At 40.9% G+C, this 25,478-nt stretch overlaps 1 protein-coding gene across 4 annotated transcripts in view; it reads right to left on the bottom strand.

The window, feature by feature from the left end:
- The window catches only part of LOC100075704 (retinoic acid receptor beta), a 477,276-nt gene that overhangs the window by 373,525 nt on the left and 78,273 nt on the right, over nt 1-25,478 (bottom strand). Inside the window, exon 1 of one of the 4 annotated variants that reach the window (XM_039912928.1) lies at nt 5,465-5,524. The exons of the other annotated variants lie outside the window; for them this stretch is intronic. The gene's annotated coding sequence lies outside the window, so the exon portion shown is untranslated. Of the gene's footprint in view, nt 1-5,464; nt 5,525-25,478 lie in introns of those variants that run through there. 4 annotated transcript variants of the gene reach the window in all.

Raw genomic sequence — 25,478 nt, 5'->3', positions numbered from 1 at the left:
GTCTTAGAACATTAGAACATTAAAGGAATATTCTATCAACTGGACTAAATGTAGATCCCAGAAGTCTCATGATTTTCCATTTTTAAAGTCCAAATTTCGAGTTTTAAGATCTACCTCATAATCAAAATGCATAGACTTTGATACTCTCTACCCAACCTTGACCCCAGGGGCCCACTGTGGACTGAGATTAGGGCGCTGACTTGAGGAGGCCCGAAATCCCTGCATTTCCACTGCCAGACCTGCACGCTGAATTTAGACTAAACAACTTTAGATGGCAGCAGAGCCCCAAGGGGGTTGTAGTGACATAAAGGAGAGCAGGCTACAAACAAAGAGCACTTATCCACATCGCTGACGTGGGAATGTTTTTCAGGTATGTCTCCTGACAGAGTGAACAATTTCCAGTTCCACCTGACAGTAATACAACTTTGGTTTCTGGTTTTTTAGGAGTTGTTTTTTTTTGTTTTGGGGGTTGGTTGGTTTTTTTTTTGACAGCTGCACAGATTATGCACCCACCTAAATTAAGCAGTTTCGGCACATCTTCCCTTCATTATCCTCAACAACAAATGGCAAAATTGGATAACCATCCACAGAGTTCTCATGTTTAGCCAGTCCAATAGCATCACAGCTCTGCTGACTTCAGATAGCTTTATTTGATTGTCCAGAAGAAAGAGATGAGTGGTAACAGGAAAACCAAAATTCCTTGGACTGGGAATGTACAGAGGAACATCTAAGGGGATGAAAGGAATGAAAAGAAATGAACTTCTTAACCATCTTGGGATCCAAAAGAAACCTGGGGACAGCAGCTCCTCGTTGAAAATGAAGAAAATAATGTCAAACCTTTATTTTTGTACTCTCAGCCTTTTTTTGTCTAAACGTATAATAGCTGTTCTTATTTGAATGCCTTTAATTTTAGAGTTTAGTCAGTCTGGTTGTAAAATAAAATACAATTACTATTTGTGTCCTTTTTTTGCCTCTAAATGTTTTTAAATGTTTAGTATTAGGATTGAGGATAAGCTTTATTTTTTAACTAACATGAGTAAATGAGAGCAAACCATTCTTAGTAAAAAATAAAATCATTAATGAGAATCGTTGGGTGTTAAAAAAAAAAAAGGACAAAAATAGACAATCTTAGATATTCCTCATACACAAACTGATGCAAGAGACCGCAAAAGTGATGGCATATGAGGACCTAGCCATACCTCACCTCCTTTACCCATGATTGTACTCTTAACAATCATTACTAACCAATTTACGTATCAGGAATAATATGGTGAAAGTTGCATTCAGACATGATTTTTATACTGAGGTGGTATGACAAAATGTAAAACCCTGAGCCACAGGTCAAAAGTGAAGCAAACTCCCCAGGGGCAGCATCTCAGTTATGGAACACATGGCCAAAGTGGCAACTAACGTAAGGAAAAGAGGCTGAATCAGAACAGTCTATTCTTCACTCCGCTGCCCGGCTCATCTCCTGCAGAAACGATCTGGGCATGTCACTCCCCTTCTTAAACAACTCCAGTGGTTGTCTATCAACCTCCGCTCCAAACAAAAACTCCTCACTCTAGGCTTCGAGGCTCTACATCACCTTGCCCCTTCCTACCTTTCCTCCCTTCTCTCTTTCTACCGCCCACCCCGCACGCTCCGCTCCTCCGCCGCCCCTCAGTCTCGCCTATCCCGCCGTCAACCCCTGGGCCACGTCCTCCCACGGTCCTGGAACACCCTCCCTCCTCACCTCCGCCAAACTCATTCTCTTCCCCTCTTCAAAACCCTACTTAAAACTCACCTCCTCCAAGAGGCCTTCCCAGACTCAGCTCCTCTTCTCCCTCTACTCCCTCTACCACCCCCCCTTCACCTCTCCGCAGCTTAATCCTCTTTTCCCTTCATCTCCCTCTGCTCCTCCCCCTCTCCCTTCCCATCCCCTCAGCACCGTACTCGTCCGCTCAACTGTATATATTTTCATTACCCTATTTATTTTGTTAATGAAATGTACATCGCCTTGATTCTATTTAGTTGCCATTGTTTTTACGAGATGTTCTTTCCCTTGACTCTATTTTTTGCCATTGTTCTCGTCTGTCCGTCTCCCCCAATTAGACCGTAAGCCCGTCAAACGGCAGGGACTGTCTCTATCTGTTGCCGACTTGTTCATTCCAAGCGCTTAGTACAGTGCTCTGCACATAGTAAGCGCTCAATAAATACTATTGAATAAATACTATTGAATGAACAATTAGCAGAAAAGAAGAAAACCTAGAGGAAAGTGAGTAAACATCTGATAAGGCCAGGATAATAATTAAAAGGTCAACTGAGCTGTCAATGTTCTCCCAAACAATTAGTTTGAGAAGCAGCATGGTCTAGTGGAAAGAACATGACAGAAGCAGAGAACCTGGGTTCTAATCCTGGCTCTGTCACTTGCCTGTAATTTGACTTTGGCAAGTCACTACTTCTCTTTGCCGCAGTTCCCTCATCTGCAAAATGGGGATTCTAAGTACCTCTGACTTAGAAGGGAGCCCCATGTGGGACCTGATAGCAATTAAATACCACAATTATTAACATTAAAATTATTATTTTATGTGGACAACGATTCTACAAGACAGTTTTTTTTATCAATACACTGAAAGGAATCTATTTAAGTCTCTCAAAAATAAAGATCTTGGATTCAACCACATAACTGCCCATACACTAGCAGAGTGAAGAGTTGTCCCGTTAACCAATGAACTCGATTCATCCAGATGATTCAGAAACAATTTCTCCAAAGCAAACTTTGGAGCCTAAAGTTAATTTTCCAGAAAACTGGCTCAACCTTCCAGTGCAATTTTCTATATAGTTTCACTAGAGAACAAGGGGGTGTCATCAATCAATAGTATTTACTGGTCACATACTGAGTGCCGAACACTCTATTAAGTGTTTGGGAGAGTACAATAGATGGAGTAGACAATATTTTACGGGTGCGAATCTGAAGCCTTGAAAGACTAAATCTAGGCTTACGTGGAACTGGGTATAGTGGGAACTTGGCATTTTCCTGGCACATGGTATAGTGGGAACTTGGCATTTTCCTGGCAAATTGGGCAGTGTGGACAGCCAACGTACACTGTAACTAGAATAATAATTATGGTATTTATTATGCTCTTACTATGTGCCAGTCATAGTAAGGGCTGGGGTGGATACAAGAAAATCAAGTTGGACACAGTCCAACTCATATTAATCGAGACTTAATCAGAGCTAGACTGTTATACTCTAACCTCTCAATGTCTATAGCTACCTAGCAAATTACCTCAATGGAGTATTTAAGAATTAAAGTGGATTCAGGCTGGCAGTCATAAAAGAATTGCCATTCCTTTAAAAAAGTTGTCAGCCTAGGTTCCTGGTTACTTCCCTTCAGTAGATTTATCAATAGTATTTATTGAATGCTTACTTTGTGCAGAGGACTGTATTAAGTGCTTGGGAGAGAACAATATGACAGAGTTGGTAGACACGTTCCCTGCCCACAATGAGCTTACAGTCTAGAGGGGACCACAGACATTTATATGAATAAATGATAACTATTTACGTTAGAGCCATGGGGCTAAGGGAGGAGTAAATAAAGGGTGCAAATCCAAATGCAAAGGTGACACAGAATGGAGTGGGAGAAGGGGAAATGAGGACTTGGTCGTTGAAGGCCTCTTGGAGGAGATGTGCTTTTAATAAGATCATCTAGAAGAGGGTTATGAAGGCTTTGTTACCTGGTTGGCTCGGACTAGGAAACTGTTTACAGGACTCTGACATTTTCTGACACTCTGTGACTCATCACCTTAGAAGAAGAGATGAAAAGAATATCTAAGCTGAATCAGGGCAATGGTCTTGCCAGCTCAGCTTTCTACTTCCAATAGGGGTGGCAAAAGGGACTTGCAGGAACAGTGTGATTGCTGTCCTCCTTGACCTCCTCCTTCATATGGTTAAATAAACTTCTAATATTTCCTCTTAATGCTACAGTAATCTTTTAACTTTTTAATAGTATTTGTTAAGTACTTATTATGTGGCAGGCACTGTTTTATGTTCATCAGCTGGGACACAGTCTCTGTCCCACATGGGGCTCAGTCTCAATGCCCATTTTATCGATGAAGTACCTGAGGCACCGAGAAGTTAAGTGACTTGCCCCAGGTCACAGCAGACAAGAGGCAGAGCAGGATTAGAACTCAGGCCCTCTGACTCCCCAGGTCCGTCTTCCTTCCCCTACACCCCACTGCTTCTCTACCTCTGCTTGTGGAAAATACAAAAAGGGAGGGAAAAAAAAACACTGAACCCTTGAAGGCCCTGAGGGAAAGACAAGTTTGTGAGAGGACCTTTATTCACCTCCAGGTATTTGAAAGATTCATAGGTCTGGATAAGAAAGACATTGAACATTGGGTAGGTGTCTACCTAGACCAGCCTATATTCTCCTGCTCCAAGCTGGACTGACAAACATTCCCAGTTACATGGCTGTCTACCCCCAAATTCACATATCAAGGGAATGGGATATTTCACTTTTAAAATCCACAAGTATAATGGGGAAAGGTACTTGGAAGACACAAGAAATGCACAGGCAGTGAGTGTTAGTGCATACAATTCTATTTTCAAAGTTGACAGAAGGAATGGCTTTGAAATCATTTCACAATATACCAAGCACAAAGACCTATTCTGACACTTGTGATCATTTATCTACTATCTATTCATCACCTATCATCCAGCTATCTATCACTCTGCTATCCATCTCTATAGCAACCATCTCTCCACAGTGCCTAGGTATTTTGACACTGGGACTAAGCCTCGGAGAATACACGGGTCTGTTCCAAGCGGGGTTTAAAGCAACATAGAACGAAGGACCTTGACAGCCCAATCAATGCTCAGAAGCTGCCCAAGGCAGTTGGGCAAACTGGAGCTCTGGTTTCAGAGCAGCTTTCACCTGGCTGTTTTAACCCACTGGAGAAAAGGAAGCAAATCTACAATTCTTCTTAAGATTCTTTACTGCCCCATTGTCTCTATTTTTCCCCCCAATCTTCTTTTGAATATGCATATCTCCCTCCCACCATGCATGTTGGCAAATTTCCAGGGGTTTTATCAAATGCTCCTAGGGAGTACATTACTCATTTTAGGTTATTTAAATGAGTGATGCATAATGCCACTTCATATTCAAATTGCATGAAAGCCTATCTACGAACCCTTTCATCTCTGTTCATCTACATTTCCCCCACTCCCCTGCTCCTGGGATCCCTTTTGGATACTGCTCATCTCTCAAAACTGCTACACCTAGAGTCATTGCCCAGCACAAAATAAACACAGACTCTCATGATGGGTTTTTCTTTAAAGCAACATATGAAACGGTTTTCATAGAAAATACAACATTATGTATATATGGATACCTAAATTGTGCGGCTTCCTAATACTTGAATGCTTTAATTTTTTTAAGTGGTACTCTGTGTTCATTATTTAATATTTTTCAGTATCTACTTACTTTTGAAAATACATGAGTGGGTGGAATGCCATTCGATAATTCTGTCCACAGTGAGAAACTGGAGAAGAGACAAAGGGAAGGAAGAGATGGAACATTCTACAAGCTAGTTGGGAGGTGATAAAAAAAAAATTACATGAGGATCCTGCTCTCAAAAAGCTTATCTACAGAGGTAGACTAGAACAAAGAAAATATGGCTTTGTTCCTCAGTAGTCTTTTCATTTGCACAAAACTGACCTGAGCAGTCGGATCAACTACCTGAAGCAAAGAAATAAAGACCCATTTTCTGTTGTATTTACTTCACTATAAGCTATAAATCCATGTCTCACAATCTCGGTGACTGGAACACCGGGTAGAAATTCCCAGTTCACTACTTCACTCTGCTGCTGGATCATTTTTCTAAAAAACAATTCAGTCCTTGTTTCTCCACTCTTCAAGAACCTCCAGTGGTTGCCCATCCACCTTCACATCAAACAGAAACTCCTAACCATTGGGTTTAAAGCACTCAACCACCTTGTCCTCTCCTATCTCGTTGATTTCCTGCTACAACCCAGCATGCTCACTTTATTTCTCTAATGCCAAGTTGCTCATGTACCTCAATCTCATCTATCTCCCAACCTATCCCTAACCCACATCCTGCCTCTGGACTGGATGGAATGCCTTCCCCCTTCATTTTTGACAGATAATCACTCTCCTCGCCTTCAAAGCTTTATTAAAATCACATCTCCTACAAAACAAAGCCTTCCCCATCTAAACTCTTATTTCCCCTTCTCCTTCTTCCTTCTGAGTCACCCTTTCACTTGGATTTTTACCTTTAATTCACTCCACGCTGAACCCCAAAGCATTTATGTGCACTTGTAATTTATTTTAATGTCTGTATCCTCCTCTATACTGTAAGCGCCACATGGGCAAGGATCATGTCTACCAACACAGTTATATTGTATTCTCCCTAACACTTAGTAAAGGGCTCGGCACAACAGTAGGTGCTCAATAAATACGACTGATTCCTAGATTCCTTATTATAATTTTGCATAGAATTGTACAATAATTATGTGTGTAGCCATTAATAATTCATATTAATGTCTGTCTCACCTTCTAGTCTTTAGGTTTGCTGTGGGTAGGGAATGTGTCAACCAGCTCTGTTGTACTGCACTCTCCCAAGTACTTAGTACAGTGCTCTGCACGCATTAAGCACTCAATAAATACCACTGATTAGACTGGCATGGCTATTCTTGTGACGGTCACTCAATGACATGATTGCACAGGTTTCTTCTTAAGAGTCCCATATCTATCCTCCATATACTTAGGAGGATTCAATTTGTCATTTGATAGGCTATCTTGTTGAACAAATCAAGGAAACAAGGAAGGGTTTGTGAGAATTAGAGATAGAGAAGCAGTGTTGCCTAGTGGATAGAGCAAGGGCCGGGAGTCAAAAGGTTCTGGGTTCTAATTCCAACTCCATCACTGATCTTCTGTGTGACCTTAAAATAGACATTTCACTTCTCTGTGCCAAAGTTACCTCATCTGTAAAGTGGGGATTAAGACTCTGAGCCCCATGTGGAACACCAGCACACTTCCCCCTTCAAAGCCCTACTGAGCGCTCACCTCCTCCAGGATGCCTTCCTAGACTAAGCCTCTCTTTTCCTCTGCTCCTCCTCCCCTGCCCATCACCCCAACTCCCTCCCTCTGCTCTACCCCATTCCCCGCCCCACAGCACTTGCGCATATATGTACATATTATTCTATTCATTTTATTAATGCTATGTATATATCTATAATTCTATTTATTTATATTGATGCTACTGATACCTACTTGTTTTGTTGTCTGTCTTCACCCTTATGGGTTGTGAGCCTGTTGTTGGGTACAGATTGTCTATCTGTTGCCAAATTGTACTTTCTAAGTGCTCAGTACAGTGCTCTGCACACAGTAAGTGCTCAATAAATACGATTAATTGAATGAATGAATGAATGACATGGAAGGTGTCCAACCTGATTAACTTGTATCTTGTCCAGTGCTTGGCACATAATAAGAGCCTAACAAATACCATTAAAAAACAGTCAGTAGGATGGAGTTTCCATGAACTGCGGTTTTTGAGACATACTGTGTTATGACTTTGTCTTAAATTACTTATGCTTAAAATAATCTTATGATAAATTATTATTCTGATGATTCAAAACTAATCATTCTATCCAATTTCAAATGTTTTTCCAAAATCAGAATATCTCTTACCAGAAATCTATATTTGATGCATTATGACAAACAGGAGATACATTCCTTTAATTCCTATAATGTGCCAGACATATAGAGTTCTAGGAACATATGTAATTCTCATTTTGGAAAATAATGCACTATACATAAGGCTGAAATTAAATATAAAGCTGACATTAAATACAAAAATGACTGAAGAAATAAAAGCAGTTGAAGTTGTCTTTAAGGAGAAATTGACAGACACTGGATTATAGAGACTTTAATAGTTCCAAGGAAAATTCAGAATGATATAAAATGCTTTTCAAAAAATCCATGCTATGAACTAGACTATGCAATTCAAGTGAAAGATCTGATTACCAGTTGGATGCTTTCGGCAGTATGATGCTACATCTGCATTCTTCTCCTCATCAAGTAGAAACGTCCGATCAGAAATGTTGAGGCATTCCATCTGCTCTCTACCTCCTACTTATCTACTCTCTTGTCCCACTACACACCAGCTCGCACTTTTCATTCCTCTTAAGCTCACCATTGCCGCCTTTAAAGCCCTTCTGAAATCACACCTCCTCCAGGAGGCCCTCCTTGATTAATTTATCTCTCCTTGGGTCTCTTCTCATCTACCATCTCAGCACTTTTGTATACCTCATTTATGCATTCACAAATCACCCACCACACTTCAACATATTTAGACTTGGGTACTTCGCTTCCTTCTTTCCATTCTACATTCACAACTATCTGTATTTAATCTGTGTCTACTTTGCCCTCAGAATTGTAAGCTCCTTGAGGGTGGGGGTCATGCTCTCTGTTGTACTCTCCCAAGTACTTAGAACAGTACATCATATAATATTACTGATTACATTAGTATTATGAAGGCACAGTACTTTTAATGCACTTTTACAGTTGCTCTAATCAATCAGTGGTAACTGAGTGCTTACTGTGTCCAGAGCAGTCATTTCATTCATTCATTCAATAGTATTTATTGAGCGCTTACTATGTGCAGAGCACTGTACTAAGTGCTTGGAATGTACAGATCGGTAACAGATAGAGACAGTCTCTGCCCTTTGACGGGCTTACAGTCTAATCCGGGGAGACGGACAGACAAGAACAAGCACTGTACTAAACTGTACTAAGCACTGTACTAACAGCACTGTACTAAGTGCTTGGGGGAGTATAACACCACTGGGTTTGGTAGACATATTCCCTGCCCACAAGGAGTTTGCTGTCTACAGGGTGAGGCAGTCATTAAAATAACCAAACAATGCAAATATACATAAGTGCTTGGGGTGAATATCAAGTACTTAAAGGGGTCATATCTAAATGCATAGGCGATGAAGAAGGGGGAGGGAGTAGGAGAAAAGAGGACCTAGTTGGTGTAAGTCACAGGTGGTGTGGGTCTAAAGAAATGAGATCTTGGATTCGTCCATCGACCTGGCTTTGGTGCTGAGGCTTCTGGAAGAATGAGTGGCCGTGCCAGTGGCGTGAGCTATGCCACTAGCACATTCTTGCTCTTCTTGCTCGCTGTGTTTCCACCAGGGCACAGAGCACACAGTGTAAGCAGGCTAGCAGAGGGGCGGTATAAAAGGCAGGAAGGTGTCCGACTTGCAGCACCTTGATGGCAGAAGTGAGGGCAGCAGGGTGCTGTCGCTGTGCCCTCGCTCCAGGCCCCAGCAGCTAGTCGCCTTGGTAGCTGCCGTGGACTCTGCCGTCCAAGGTAGCCAGCTGTCTGTCAGGATTCCCAAAGGTCTATCCACCTCGACCAATGCCCTAATGGCACGGTCCCATCAGGCAGAGACCAGGAACTAGAACCCAGGTATCGTGATACCCAGAGTCAATCAATCAATGCTATTTATTGAGTGCTTCCTGTGTGCAGAGCACTGTTCAGCATGGCTTAGCGGATAGACCACAGGCCTGGGAGGGAGAAATTCATGGGTCCTAATTCCAGCTCTGCCATGTCTGCTGTGTGACCTTGGGCAAGTCACTATAACTCATCTGTATAATGGGGATTAAGAATATGAGCGCTGTGGGGCACAGGGACTGTATCCAACTTAACTTGAATCTACCCCAGTGCTTAGAACAGTGCTTGGCATAGTAAGCAAGTACCAAGTACCATAATTATTATTATTACTACAATAGAGTTTAACCTGCCAGCTTATTAAGATCTGGGGAATTCTTCTTTTAGAATAAAGAGGATGGATTGGAAAGTGTCTAAAGAATTTGTCCAAGCTGGTCAAGATTGACTGGTCTATTTAATCAGATTCTCTTGGTGAGTCTAGAAATATGGATGAAATCATGTCTTAGTTTTATCATTGAGTATAAATGCTCAGTTGCTCTTAAGTGGTAAAATTTTAACAAATACAATCACTTTTCGATAAACTGAAAGGAGTCTGCCATAAACCAAGAATAGTCCCATAGGTTTTAAATCACAATGCTCACTTTCCTGGATAAAGAGCCCAAGCTATTTTCTAATGTTACGACGTATCTCAGTAAGCATCAAAACCAGTATGAAACAGAAAAGCACAGATCAATTTTCCTGTGAAGTCAATAATGTACCCTTTGAGAAATCCGAAGAGTTCTATTGGGCTCACCTGGTCTGGGAAGGATAGAAGGAAAAGAGAGAGGGAAAAGCAAGATCCAAGGGGAGGGGGAATGAGAATTCCAACAAAGCTTGCTTTCACATTTTCTTCTTTGATAATCCCATCTTCCTCTTTGCTGACAGAAAATCATGTCTATAATATGATGAATCTACCTTCCCCCTTCTCCTGACAAGGCACAGTCTTTGGGACCTCCAGTCCCATCACATGGCAGTACTGAACAAGGAGTTCAAGAGGTCAACCACCCCTCTCTCCATTAAGTCAACCATTTGAATTTCAAGCTTATATGTTTGTGGAATGCACTATGTTATCAGGATCACTCAAGAAATGAAAATCTGAGATTTCCAATACTGAACAAGGAGTTCAGGAGGTTGACCTCCTCACTCCCCATTAAGTCACATGATGATTTACATGCCTTCTTCAACAGCCCATGCCACTGATCATGGGAGATCATCAGTTCAGGGCATTTCCTTGTACTGTAGTAGAGTCATGAGTTACAGGTGCTTGTATATAATGAAATGACATTTCTTCTTCACTTGTGTAGTATTCTCGATTGAATCATGTTGTGAATTATCCTTTCATTAAAATTACTACTAATAGCTTCATAATTATATTTGCAAAACAAATTCACAGAGAAATAAATAAGCTCTCTTCAGAATGTGCTTTTAGGGATTTGTTTTCAACAAAATCAATCTTCTACATCAGGAAAAAAATGAATTTGTGAGTTTGGAGACCACAACCATTTGAATTTCAGGCTTATGTTTGTGTAATACACCATGCTATCAGGATCACTCAAGAAATGAAAATCTGTGATTTCATTTGAATTAAAAGAAGTGCCTGTTTAAATTCAAGATTGATACGCTAATATCTTCAAAACAAAGTCTTGGGGCTAACGTGTTGGACTTCCAATCACCTCAGTCTGAAGCTGGTAACACCTGCAGCCTCCCTCTAAGAGGCTCCATAAAGCTCAAGACAAACAAAAAAATACATCTACAGTCAGCCAACATATGATTACGACTAAGTCATTTCACATTCAGTTTGTCACCAAGGGCTATGCACACAGTAAGTGCTCCATAAGCATGACAATGAAATCCTGTTGGTCCCACCTTCACAACATCTCTAGAATCTGCCTCATCCTCTCTGTCCAGATGGTTACCACTCTGGTCCAAGCTCTTATATCCAGCCTTGATAACTGCATCAGCCTCCTCACTGACCTCCCTGCCTCCTGTCTCTCCCTGACTCGTTTCCAGGCTTCACTCTGATGTCCGGATCAGATAAGCAGTGTGGCTCAGTGGAAAGAGCCCAGGCTTGGGAATCAGAGGTCATGGGTTTGAATCCCAGCTTTGCCACTTGTCAGCTGTGTGACTGTGGGCAAGTCACTTAACTTCTCTGTGCCTCAGTTACCTCATCTGTAAAATGGGGATTAACTGTGAGCCTCACGTGGGACAACCTGATTATCCTGTACCCATCCCAGCGCTTAGAACAGTGCTCTGCACATAGTAAGCGCTTAACAAATACCAATATTATTTTTATTATTTTTCTTTAAAAAAAAAAAGTTCTGTGTGCAACTCCCCATTCCTCCAAAACCTGCGGTATTTACTCACCCATTTCCACCTAAAAGAGAAACTTCTTAGAATAAACTTCAAGGCACTCGATCAACTCTCCCCTTCCCACCTAGCCTTGTAAATCTTCCATTACAAGCCAGCCTGCACACTTTGCTCCTGTAACACCAATCCATTCACTGTATCTCAATATCTCTTTCACCACCATCTCGCTCACATCTTCCTTTTGAAACTCCATCCCCCTTCATATCCGACATACCACTCTCCCCATCTTCAAAGCCCTACTAAAATCATATCTCCTCCAAGAATCCTTCTCTGACTTACCTCTCTTTCCCCACCATAATCATGCTCTCCTCTGCATCATCTATGCACTTAAATCTGAACCCCTTGATATTCACCCCCACACAGCACTATTCATATACCCCTGTTCTCCACCACTTCCTTTATCTGGAAGTTATTTTAATGTCTGTCTCCCCAACTAGACCGCAAGCTCTCTGAGGGCAGGGATCATGGCTACCAACTCTATGATACTGAACTATTGACAAGCACTTAGTACAGTGTTCACAATAAATACTCAATGACACCCAAATCTATATCTCTTCCTTTGTTCTCTCTCCCTCCCTCCAGGCTCACATTTCCTCCTGCCTTCAGAACATCTCCATTTGGATATCCTCCCACCACCTAAAACTCAAAATGTCCAAGACAGAGCTCCTTATCTTCCCTCCCAAACTCTGTCCTCTTCCTAACTTTCCCATCACTGTGGACGGCACAACCATCTTTTCTATCTCACAAGCCCACAACCTTGGTGTCATCCTTGACTGTGCTCTCTCATTCACCCCATATATCCAATCCGTCACCAAATTCTGCCAGTCTCATCTTCACAACATCTCCAAGATCTGCCCTATCCTCTCCATTCAAACCGCAACCACATTAGTACAATCAGTCATCCTAACCTGACTGGATTACTCTATCAGCCTCCTTTCTGACCTCCCAACCTCCTGTCTCTCCCCACTTCAGTCCATACTTCACTCTGCTCCTCGCAGTATCTTTCTAAAGAAACGCTCTGGGCATGTCACCCCCCTCCTCAAAAATCTCCAGTGGGTGCCTATCAACCTCCGTACCAAACAAAAACTCCTGACTATTGGCTTCAAAGCTCTCCATCACCTTGTCCCTATTTAGCTCACCTCCCTTATCTCCTTCTACATCCCAGCTTGCACACTCTGCTCCTTGGTGCTTACCTTCTCACCGTGCCTTGATCTCACCTGTTCCGCTGTCAACCCCTGACCCACGTCCTACCTCTGTCCTGGAACGCTCTCCCTCCTCACCTGCCAAATAATCACTCTTCCCCCTTTCAAAGCTTTACCTGAAGGCTCACTTTCTCCAAGAAGATTTCCCAGACTAAACCCCCTTTTACTCAGCTCCCCCTCCCTTCCACGTCACCTCGACTCGCTCCCTTTGCCCTTCACCCTGGCCCCATAGCACTTATGTATATATGTACATATCTATAATTTATTTATATTGATGCCTGTTACTTGCTTTGATGTGTATATATCTATAATTTTATTTATTTATATTGATGTCTGTTTACTTGTTTGATGTTGTCTCCTCCCTTCTAGACTATAAGCCCATTGTGGGCAGGAATATGATCTCTCTTGCTGAATTGTACCTTCCAAGTGCTTAGTACAGTGCTCTGCACATAGTAAGCATTCAATAAATACAATTGAATGAAATACCACTGACTGATTTCAGGGTTAGACTTATTAAATCTGAACTTTGTTACACATAAGTCACTTGGTTGAGTGCCATATTATAAAATATACCATTTCAATCTATCCTAAATGATCATTCCAGTTACCCCTGTGAAAGGCAGAGATTATTTTTTGTTTCTATAACCTTAGTTACAGTATTCATTAAGCATTTACTATAGACAAAGCACTGAGCTGAGTGCTGGGATAGCTACAAAATCAGGTCAGGTAGAGTCCCTGTCCCACATGGGGGTCTCAATCTAAGAGGTAAGGAGAAGACCTTTCTTATTCCATTTGAGAGCTGAGGAAAACAGCTTTCTTACTCCATTTAATAGCTGAGGAAAATGAGGCATAAAGAGGTTATATTACTTGTGCATTGTCACACAACAGTTCAGTGGCTGAGCTTAGGATACTTCCCCTCCTAGCTCCTTATGGGCAGGGAACATGTCTACCAGTCAGTCAATCTTATTTACTGAGCTCTTACTGTATGCAGAGCACTGTACTATGCACTTGGGAGACTACAATAAAAAAGTATAACAGACACATTCCCTGCTCACAACATATTCACCGAAGCACTTAGCACAGTGATCTGCATCACAGCGTACACTCAAATACCACTGATGCATTATTCTTGCACCCAGTAGAGTAGTACTGGTCTTGCTGGTAATATGAAACAGTGTGGTCTACTGGAAAAAGCACAACCTGGGAGTCAGAGGACCGGGGTTCTAATCTTGGCTTTGACACTTGCCTGCTGTGTGACCTTGGGAAAATCACTTAACTTCTCTGTGCCTCAGTTTCCTCATGCATAAAATGGGGATTAAATACCTGTTCTCCCTCTACTTAAGACTGTGAACGCTGTGTGGGACAGAGACTGTGTCCAACCTTATTATCTTGTATCTACCCCAGCTCTTAGTACAGTACTTGAAACATAGAATGCACTTAACAAATATGGCAGTTATTATTATTGTTAATGATTATAATAAAACTCCAAATGAAGTTCTAAACCTTCATTTTTTCCAGTTTTAAGTCAATTAAACAGCATAAAAATTTCAAAATTGAATTTGCCAACAAGCAGTACTGGTAAACATGTACTCCATACATGTTGTGGCTGAACTCACCAATCTGTGACAGAAAATTCCCTACTTAATGTATATGTTTTGGCACTTGGCAATCACTCGGTAAAAGCTGAATTTGGTCACAACTCCAGGTTCAGCACTGAGTTACCTTGTTGGCATCAATCAGAAAGTGCTCTCATTGCTTAGAAAATGTGTAGGGTGTGAGGGAGGAAGGATAGAAAAGAGAGCCTCCTAGTTCTTCTCCTTGTTAGAGGCTCAGTTCCTAGAACAAAGAACTTCCCTGCTGAATCTCCCCAAGAGGAGAGAAATAAGTGGGGGGAAGAGAGAAGAATGTTACCTGTGGGGGAACAGGAAGTATAGCATGGACCTACATTATCACACTTTAGGTGCGTAATTTGCCACCGATCCCAATCTTTGACATTTGTTTTTTCTGTTCTTCTCAACGGAGCAAACATTTGGTTGATTTCAGGTTTGACTTCAACACTTATCCTTCCGTCTTTTGGTATTACCATAACTATTTTTGAAATTACAAAATTAAGGGAGCCTGGATTAATCCACAAAATAAACTGCAAAGCTAGCATGAGTCAGAATGAAATAACACTCTCCCCTGTGATTTCAGAGGGTTACCTTCCGTCGTTCACTATGCCTCAAATACATTACCTCAGGTTCACATCCAACTTCTGCTTTCAAAAGTACAGTGAGGTTACTTGATTCTAACCCTTTATTTGGTATGAGTCACCCCACCCTCTTGACATAAGGAATCTAGAGTGTATTCATGCCTACAAATTGCAATCCTGATCTTCAGAAAAATGGCCCCTTCAAATATTCTGACACAATGTAATCAGGAGTCCTTATAGTCAGACAAATAAAGACAATGAATAGCCATGCAAACCTGTTAACATCTGCTCAAAACCTACACACTTCTTTCTTGTTCCAGCACTAACGCAGACTAGCCTTCATTTGTATAATTCCTTAAAGCACCAAATGCTTAGTGTGACACATTTCCACTAAGTCTCATTTATATAATTAGTGCTAACATATGGCCCACAACAACATAGGAGATTTGGAATCATTTTTAGCAAACCATTAGGCATAAAGGGGTATATTTTCAGTATGGAAGAAGGGAATTAGGCATGTAAATTCCATTTACAATAACAAGAGCAATGCAATGAAAATTTACCCCAAAAGATTTTCCTGATGATCACATTGAAAGTTAAAGAAATGGCATTCCTATTAACCCAAATCAAACAGAAAGGAATTCAAAAGATTTTTATCTTTATGATGTTTTAGTTTGCCAAATTCCCTCAAAGGTCATTAGACACAATCCCCAAATGGTAAGGGTTAACCACCTCAATTTTGGCTCAAAACAGTCTGGACTGGTCATGTATATTAATCAAATACTTGACATTTACTCGTCTACCACAAGCCTTAAGCAGGGCTGAATTCTCTTGAGATTCAAAGATGCAGAATGACTTCCTCCTTGCCAACTCTAATGGACTTAATTCTACCCTAATCTTCTTCAACCTCTCTTGACTTCCTTCAAGATTCTAGACCGTTCTCTTTACCTGGGAACACTATCTAACCTTAATCTATGCTATTTATTGAGTGGTTACTGTGTGAAAAGGACAGCAAAATCTTGGTTTTGCTGTCATAACTCTCTTCCTTCTCACCTATCTGGCTGCTCCTTCTTAATCACTTCTGAAGGTTCCGTTTGTCTCTTACTCTCTAATTGTGGATGTCCCTCAAGACTCTGCTCTGGGTTCTTTTCCCTTCTCTCTCTACACTCACTCCCTTGAGGAGTTTATTGGCTCAGCTTCCCCCTCTATGCAGATGACTCCCAGTCCTACTTAGCTGGCCAAACCTCTCACCTCCGCTGCAGTCTCACATTTCCTCCTGCCTCCAGGACATCTCAATGATGATGGTATTTGTTAAGCACTTACTACGCGCTAGGCACTGTACTAAGTGCTGGGGTGGATACAAGCAAATCGAGTTGGACAGAGTCCCTGTCCCATTGGGGCTCACAGTCTCAATCCCCATTTTACAGATGAGGTAAACACAGAGAAGTGCAGTGACCTATCCAAGGTCACACAGCAGACAAGTGGTGGAGCCGGGATTAGAACCCATGACCTTGACTCCCAGGCCCATGCTCTATCCACTAGACCATGCTGCTTCTTTATCCACTTCAACATGGATATCCCACCAGCATCTCAATATAGCCAAAACTGGACTCATCTTCCTTCTCTTATCCTCTCCACCACCTAGCTTTACTCATCACAGCTGACAAAACCACCAGCCTTCCCATCTCTCAAGCCTGTACATAACCTTGGTATTATCCTTGACCCCTCCCTCTTTCAACATACCTATTTTGCCTATCATCAAATCCTGTCATTTGTTTTTTCTTCACATTTTTAGGATGTGCCCCTTTTTCTCCCCATCCAAACGACAACCATATTGGTCCAACACTTGTCATATCAATAACAATGTTGGTATTTGTTAAGCGCTTACTATGTACAGAGCACTGTTCTAAGCGCTGGGGTGGATAGAGGGTCATCAGGTTGTCCCATGTGAGGCTCCCACTCTAAATGCCCATTTTACAGATGAGGTAACTGAGGCACAGAGAAGTTAAGTGACTTGCCCACAGTCACACAGCTGACAAGTGGCAGAGGCGGGATTCGAACCCATGACCTCTGACTCCCAAGCCTGTGCTCTTTCCACTGAGCCATGCTGATATCCTGGCTTAACTATTGCCTCGGCCTCTAACGGGTCTCTCCGTTTTGTGCTGCCAACATCATTTGTCTAAAATGACAATCTGCATCTGTTTCCTCAAAAATTTCCAAATGCCTCCCATTCCTCCGTGCTTCAAGAAAAACCTCCTTCCCATCAGCTTAAAAGGTACTCCATCACCTCTCTCCCTCCTACTAATCCACCCTCTTCTTCCATTAAACCCCAGCTTGCTATGCTCTTTCTTTGCAAACTAACCTTCCACAGTGCCTCCTTTCTCACGCTCTTTTCCACCTGGAACTCCTTCCTCTTCAAATCTGCCAGAGAACCGTGCTCCCAACCATCAAAGCCCTTCTGAAAGCATATTAATCCATCAACCATATTCACTGAGTGCTTAACTGTGTATAACACTGTACTAAACGCTTGGGAGAGAACAATACAACAGAATCTGCACACATGTTGCCTGGACCAGGACAAGTTCACAGTCTAGAGGGAGAGACAGACATCAGTACAAATAATTTGTAATATATGACAAAGATATAAAGACATCACCAGGAAACCTTATCTCAATTCATGCTCAACCTTTTCACATTTTAACCCCCCACAACTGCCAATTCGATACTCCTGCTCCAACAATACATTTGTGTACACCCACCCTCCTAAACAATTACATACACAGCACACATTTCCTTTTTCTCAAGCACTAACTCATGTAAATATCGCCATTTTCTCTTCCTCCAGCCTGAACATTATTTTAATGTCTGATTCCCCTGATATACTGCAAACTCTTTTAGGGCAGGAATCATTTAAATCATGTTAAATCTACTGTAGTCTCTCAGGTGCCTAGTACAGTGCTCTGCACACAATAGGCTATTGATTGACTGCAGTGGCACATAATCATCATTGAAGAAGAATGAAACTAAACCATTTAAAGTCGGATGACATTGTCTTTCGAAAGTTATCATAAAATCAACCTAAACCCACAGCACCTGACTTTAAGACCAGTAGAGAGCCAACCAAGGATGTTTTGATCTTAAGAGTTCACCCAAAACAGCCTTCCTGTTTTTATGGATATTTGTACATTTGTATGTAACTCGAGGGGCAGACAGGCCAAGCCCAGTGCCATTAAGAAATGTTCCCAAAATGGTGGGAACCTAGTCAGCATTATTGTTATTACGTGTAATGGGAATTTGCACCTTGACCTCTGGTCCAGTTTAGTGGAAGATGTGAACGAAGCTGTTGCCTGCACTTGCTAATTCTTTATTGAGGTTATTTCTTCTCCCACAATGGCCAAATTCTTAACTACCCTTATTTGCTCAAGAAACTAATACTATACGAAGCTTCCTTGTTTGGAGAATTAAAGAGTTTGGCTTTGCAATTTCCTGAAAATACTTTCTGGAGCATTTTTTTTTCTCCTAGAAAGGAAAACGAAGATTCAGGTAGGGAGCATATCTGAGGTTCCGAGGTTTTTCCCAGGTCCAAGATGGGATGGGGAGGAGTCTTCCAAAGGCAGACCCAGAAATAATGAGAGTAGGAGGTTTGGGACAAGGAAAAAGACAAGGTGACAGCCAAATGAGAGGGGTAAAGAGGAGGTGCCCATTATATTGTGTATTGTGCTTTCCCAAGTGCTTAGTATAATGCTTTGCACATAGTAAACACTCAATAAATACAGTTGATTGATTGATATCCATTATCTGGGTGCTCTCTTTTGCAACTGAAAATTGGCTATTCTGAGATGAGCTGAAATGGTATTATCATTAGGGATCACTGCCACTATAAACCCTTTGAGCCTTACACCTACACTTTCTTATTATAAGTCTTTGATGGGAATTAACAACAATGGCAGTAATTGTTGAGCGCTTACCATGTGCCAACCGCTGTTCTAAGCACTGGGGTAGATACAAGTTAATCAGGTTGGGCTCAGTCAGGACACTAGGCATTAGAGATATCACCAGTATACCAGGAAGTTGCAACAACATTCTTTGAGGAAGAGAGTTCCTGAAACTGAAACAGACTAAAATTCACCAGGGTTTTCCATTCATCTTAGTAAAGAGTAATGAGGCAACAATGGACCACATTTTTACAATTTGGTATTAATATAACTGCTTCCGGGGGGAGCAAAAAATACTTGGCAATACATATATATATATTTATATATATAAAATATCTTGAGATCCAAAGCCCTAATGAATGTCTTCTAGGTCCTGCTCGAGTGTAGATGTAATGACACTATCGAGAAAAGACAGGTGGAGAGAAAGTCATATTACAGGGGTTTTAGTTAGCAAGGTTCTAACCCTTCTTCATTTTTAGAAATGTTTTTCCTGGAGAACGTGAGGAGAAGCAGCTACGTTGGCGGAAGGCACAGAAAGGTTATAATTTCCTATTCCATGCTAAATTTTAAGCTTAAAGAAGCAATTTAGCTTCTGCCACAAATGTGAGACTATATAAAAAGACCTGGGGAATTAAATTAACCCACTAGAGCCCATTACAATGTTTCATGAACACAAATCACTGTACTTTACAGCAAATAGATATCTTTCAATAATATCCTTTGGAAAACATCAGTTAATGCAATCAGCACCAGAAGGAACACAAACCATTTTATGGACCATTAAACAGTTTAGGGCTACAGCAAATTTTTTTGGAAATGAAAACCTTTTCATTATATTCTCACAGTAGTTCTATACTCCAAAATGTAATTTTCTTTTCCATGTTACAAGTGGATTTTTGCCGTACTCTAAATTTTCTATAACACTGCATGGGATTGTGTCCAATCTAATTATCTTGTACCTACCCAGCTGCTTGGCACAAAGTACGCACTTAACAAATAATACAATTACTATTATTATTATTTCAATGACAAAAATTTCTTCTGTCGACACAGTCAAAAGTTTTTTTTAAAAATTGGTCATGATTAGCAAAGATCACTGAAGAAAGATGTTAAAATATATTTCAAATCTCTTCAAAATCAATATGCATTTCTTATAGCTAAAAATATTTCTTAAATATGAAACTATTAATAGTATAAGACGTCCTGTGAAATTATTAGCTTCATGCAAAAAGTGTTTTGTCTATAGGAGACTGTGTCTATTCACTCAATTTTTTAAAATGACCAAATTGACCAAATCAACTACATAAGAACAAGTAGCTCACCCTCTTCAAAATGTAGGTAGCAAAGAAAAAAAACTTACTTGAATTTCAAAGCCTTTAGACAAATTCACTATGGTGAGGGGCTAAATCTATGTTCATTCATTCATTCATTCATTCAATAGTATTTATTGAGTGCTTATTGTGTGCAAAGCACTGTACTTATAACTTCAGAGAGTACAATATAATAATAAACAGACCCATTCCCTGCCAACTACGAGCTCACAGTCTAGAGGACTAGTAAAATAATTTCTGCTGCATATTTACACTCTCTGGGAAGCACTTCATACTCAACTTTTACAATTAGTTATGTTATTTTGGTAATCAGCAATCGGCCATTACCAAAACACTTTAAGTGAGACATCCTATTCTTCCCTTCAGAAAGAGCCAGGGTAGAGCTCTGCCTTATTTATACACTCTCGACAGGCCAGGATTTCCCAGTGTTAGAAATGACAGCCCGGACTAGTGGAAAGACCATGGGCTCGGAAGTCATAAGATCTGGGTTCCAATCCCAGTCTGCCAATTGGTTGCTTTGTGACCTTGGACAAGTCACAGTTTCCCTGTGTCTCGGTTTCGTCACCTGTAAAATGGAGATTCAATACCTGTTCTCCCTCCTACTTGAAACTGTGAGCCCCATAAAGGACAGGGACTGTGTCCTACCTGATTAACTTGTATCTTCCCTAGAGCTTAGAAGAATGTTTGAAACATAATAAGCACTCAACAAATACCGTGATCATAATAATTACTGAGGCAATGGAATCATAATAAATACAAAGCTTAAGCAATACCTTTTGGCAAAACAAATAGAAATAAAAATAAAAATTTGCTTTATTTGCCACTGAGCCAAAGAGAATTCCACTGGGAAATCTGGGAAGCCATTTTAACAAATAACAAACTTGCTCTTGATTGGTTCTTAAATATTAATTAAGATTTCTATTTTCTCATTTGATATATACTGGCCAGGAAATGCAAAGGAAGTTAAAGTTTGCAATATAAATACTAATTGGTTTTTTAAGATCCAATTAAAACTTTAATTTGATAGCTTGATTCACTACCAATCATTCCAGTTTATTCTGCAATCGTCTATGAGACAAAAAAATTGTAAGCTCTATCTGTGATGGCTTCTCGCTCAATGAACACTTCAGAATGTCTTTAAAAGTACATTTATAGAGAAAGTTATCAATTTGTAACCTTTCACACTTTTACCCCTATGTCTATCTAAAGCTTCATAATGATTCAGTGAGGGGAAGACAACACTGAAAATTAAAATTAAGCAGGACTCCACTGTTCTTAATGTTAGTATTCACTGCCTCTCCTGACAGCAGGATCTAATTACTTTGGTAAACAATAAATGCACTCAAGAATAATGCATCTTTAGTTTGAAATTTTCAAGAGCTTTTTAATAAAATTACAAAGATTGAGCAAATTTCCAAGAACCTCCATGTCTATATTTCATTTTAACATACCTATTCTTTAAAGATTACATCAATTCCAAAATCATAACTTTTAGAACTAGAATTTTTTAGATATATATTTTGGAGAAATGTTGGAATTGTAGAAAGTGTTCATTTTTGAGATAGCTCTAGCATTCAAAAGCACATTTTTTCTCTTGAAAAATTACAACAAATTTGTTACACAAAACTCTTTATTGATTTTTTTTTCCATTTCAAAAAACAATGTATTTAGGTAGCAGAGGGAAGGAATGTATTACCTAATAAAAGGATAATGCAAGGGGGAGGTCTATGGTTAGAATATCTACATTAAAAAGGAAATGGCCTTAAGCTACACTGCTTTTACATTATCAACCAGGAAAAGATTAATTTTATCTTACTAAATGACATTTTGCAAATGCTCAATGAATGAAATTTGAAGAGATATATGGTTCCCTCCCCTTTGGGCAAAGATTGGAGTTTATTTTTACCTCTAGAATGGACTCCAATGTAATGTAATTTAGCTATTTCCTCATTTCAGAAACTTTTTCATGGAAAGCACCGCAAACCAAATGGATTTTTCCCTAAACTATTAGCTTCTTTCTCTGAGGAAAAGAATTGGAGATGGGTTTAATGCAGCTGAACCCTGTTTACCAGCAACTGAGGTCTTGACCAAAGTAATTATCTTAATTTAATTATGATTCAACCCCATTAGATATTTTTCTTTCTCAAATGAAATGAATACCACAGTACTAATCGCTTATCAAAAACTGCCTTTATTAACAAATAATCCCCACTCTCTCAATAATCTCTGGTGAATAAAGTGTTTCTTTCATCTTCACAAGATATCAAACAGGAACTCCTCAATGCTGGCTTTAAAGCATTCAATCACCTTGCTCTCTCCTACTTCACCTTGCTATTCTCCTAATACAACCCAGCCCACACACTTTCCACTTTCCTAATCCTAACCTTCTCACTGGACCTCGACCTCATCTACCTTAGCGCCGACCTCTCGCCCTCGTCCTGCATCTGGCCTGGATGCCCTCCCTCCTCATATCTGACAATTAATCTTCTCCTCTTCAAAGCCTTACTGAAGGCACATATTCTTTAAGAGGCCTTCCCCTGGCTAGGCTCTCCTTTCCTCTTCTCCCACACCCTTCTGTGTCACCCTGACGTGCTCCTTTCATTCAGCCCTCCACCCCCAGCCGCACAGCACTTGTACACATATCTGTAATTTATTTATATTAATGTCTGTCTTTTCTAGACCGTAAACTCACTGTAGGCGGGGAATGTGTCTGTTTATTGTTTTGTTATAATGTACTCTCCCAAGCACTTAGTACAGTCCTCTGCACACAGTAAGTGCTTAATAATTACAATTGACTGACTGACAAATCACAACAGTCATCTTAAAGGAAACCGTAATGTTCTCCCAAAATACCAGGATTGGGATGAACACTGAAGTGACAGGAAGTAGCAGTAAAAGCAGCACGGCTTAGTGGAAAGAGCAGGGGCTTGGGAGTTAGAGGATGTGGGTTTTAATCCTGGCTCTGCCACTTGTCTGCTAGGTGATCTTGGGCAAGCCACTTAAGTTCTCTGTGCCTCAGTTACCTCATCTATAAAATTGGGATTAAGACTGTGAGCCCCACATGGGGCAACCTGATTACCTTGTATCTACCTCTGTGCTTACAACAGTGCTTGTCACATAATAAGTGCTTAAATATCATAATTATTTTTTATTATTATTGCTAAAAGTGTTATGCATGCAAATTATTTAGTTTAGAATGTTTTTTTCCCCCGAAGTCCCAAATAGTCCTATAAAGACCTCGTATTTTCCTTCTATCTATACATGCATATGCATATATAAACTAATCAGTGTAGGTCAGGGGGTTTGGGAGGGGTGACAAGCAAGAGGGAAGGTAGTAGTTAGCCATCCAGCCTAACATATACTTGGTTGGTTTTCGCCACAATGATGATGGGAAGCGGAGCCATCCACATAATCTTACCCAATACAAAGTTCAGAGCCTGCAATATAAAGCAGCCTCGAGTAATGGTAGATGCAGTCTATGGCCTGGGCTGGATTAACCCTTCCACAGATCCTAGGTTCCCAAACGATACATGTCTTTGATGCCTCGCACTACATTTGACATCTCTGGACTGCCTCACAGGAACCTAAACTGTAGGAATCCATCATCGTATCTAGTGATAGGAGGGGAAAAGAAGATGTAGGAAAGGGGAGGAAGAAGCAAGGGGGCAAGAGAGAGAGGAAAGTATGGGAAAGGGAGGGGAGGAAGGAGGTGACACAGGACTGGGGACTGTGAATGTGTAAATGTCGGGGGAGCCACAGTGTGGTGATAGGGCAGGGAGTGGGAACCATGGGACTCCGGCTTTAGTCGAGCTCCGGCTCGTTGTCTTCAAGTCTGGGGCATTAGGGGTGGCGAGGTAGCAGGTGACCCTATTTGAAGGTAGGCAGAAGCCTGGAGGTGTGAGCAAAGAGAAGAGAGTGCTAGTAGCAAGACAGCATATTTGTGCAATGAGGAGCGAGTGTGGATCTCAGGAACAGTCACTAGAGATCCAAACCCCTTACATTCATAGGAGGCTGGAGCAGTGAAGGGAGATGGAAAAGAGAAAACACAGGCTGACAATCAAAACAGGATACTCCTTTTACTATTCATCACATGCCAAATACCGAACATATTTTTATATTCAAAGTCCACATTTTGTCTCCTTTGGTTATAAGTTTTGAATTCTTACTTGACAGCCTTCCTTGGTCTTTTTGTTGGGCAGAAAGTTGCACCAATTAGTCATCCTTTACCTCCTCTGCTCTTCTCCTCCCTTCCTTCCATTAGAGCCTGGGAAATGCAACAGGCCAGAAAGAAGACAACAAGAAAGGTGACAAGAAAACAGCCTGACTGGAGCCCCTACGCTAAGGGGAGGGAAAGGAGAGGGGCATCGCCTGTCCTCCCGACTATCAGTCCTTTAGCACCGTCTCTTTCTGCCATTCAGTGACTTAGAATGTTTGCTCCTGGGAAGCTAATTGTGGTTGGAAGAGATGTGTCTACCAACTCAGTTATGCTCTGCACATAATAAGCGCTCAATAAATACAACTGATTAACTGGAACAGTCCATCACAGTTCTACAGCTGCTAGAGCTCCAAAGATCCTGGAAGTTACCTGACTCGGCACCTGAAGTAAATATTCTCTGGGACAGTGAGATTGGGAAACAGCAGCATCTCTATGGATGAGGCAATTTTTGTCACTTGGTGGAACAAGTGCCTTAGTTTAAACCATTAATTAACCATTAATGGCCCCTGACATCCTTACTAGACACAAGTGCAGAAAAGAACTGGTTTGCACCCAAGCACAGGAGGAGTGCAGCCCTAGTGAATACAGTCAAGCAGTCTCCAATGAGGTCCCGACCATTTGGTTTGTGGGATGAAAACCAAAGGAGCCAGTTGCAGCGAACCCACAACTACACAGAGTCACACTGTTGGCATCCTTTGAGAGGAAAGACTACCATCACATCAACTCAGACCCAAGCATT

This window comes from Ornithorhynchus anatinus, chromosome 8 (genome assembly GCF_004115215.2).
Source record: "Ornithorhynchus anatinus isolate Pmale09 chromosome 8, mOrnAna1.pri.v4, whole genome shotgun sequence".
In the NCBI taxonomy this organism is placed as follows: domain Eukaryota; kingdom Metazoa; phylum Chordata; class Mammalia; order Monotremata; family Ornithorhynchidae; genus Ornithorhynchus; species Ornithorhynchus anatinus.
The sequence above is the reverse complement of the archived record's forward strand: the minus strand, read 5'-3'. Positions and strand labels throughout refer to the sequence as shown.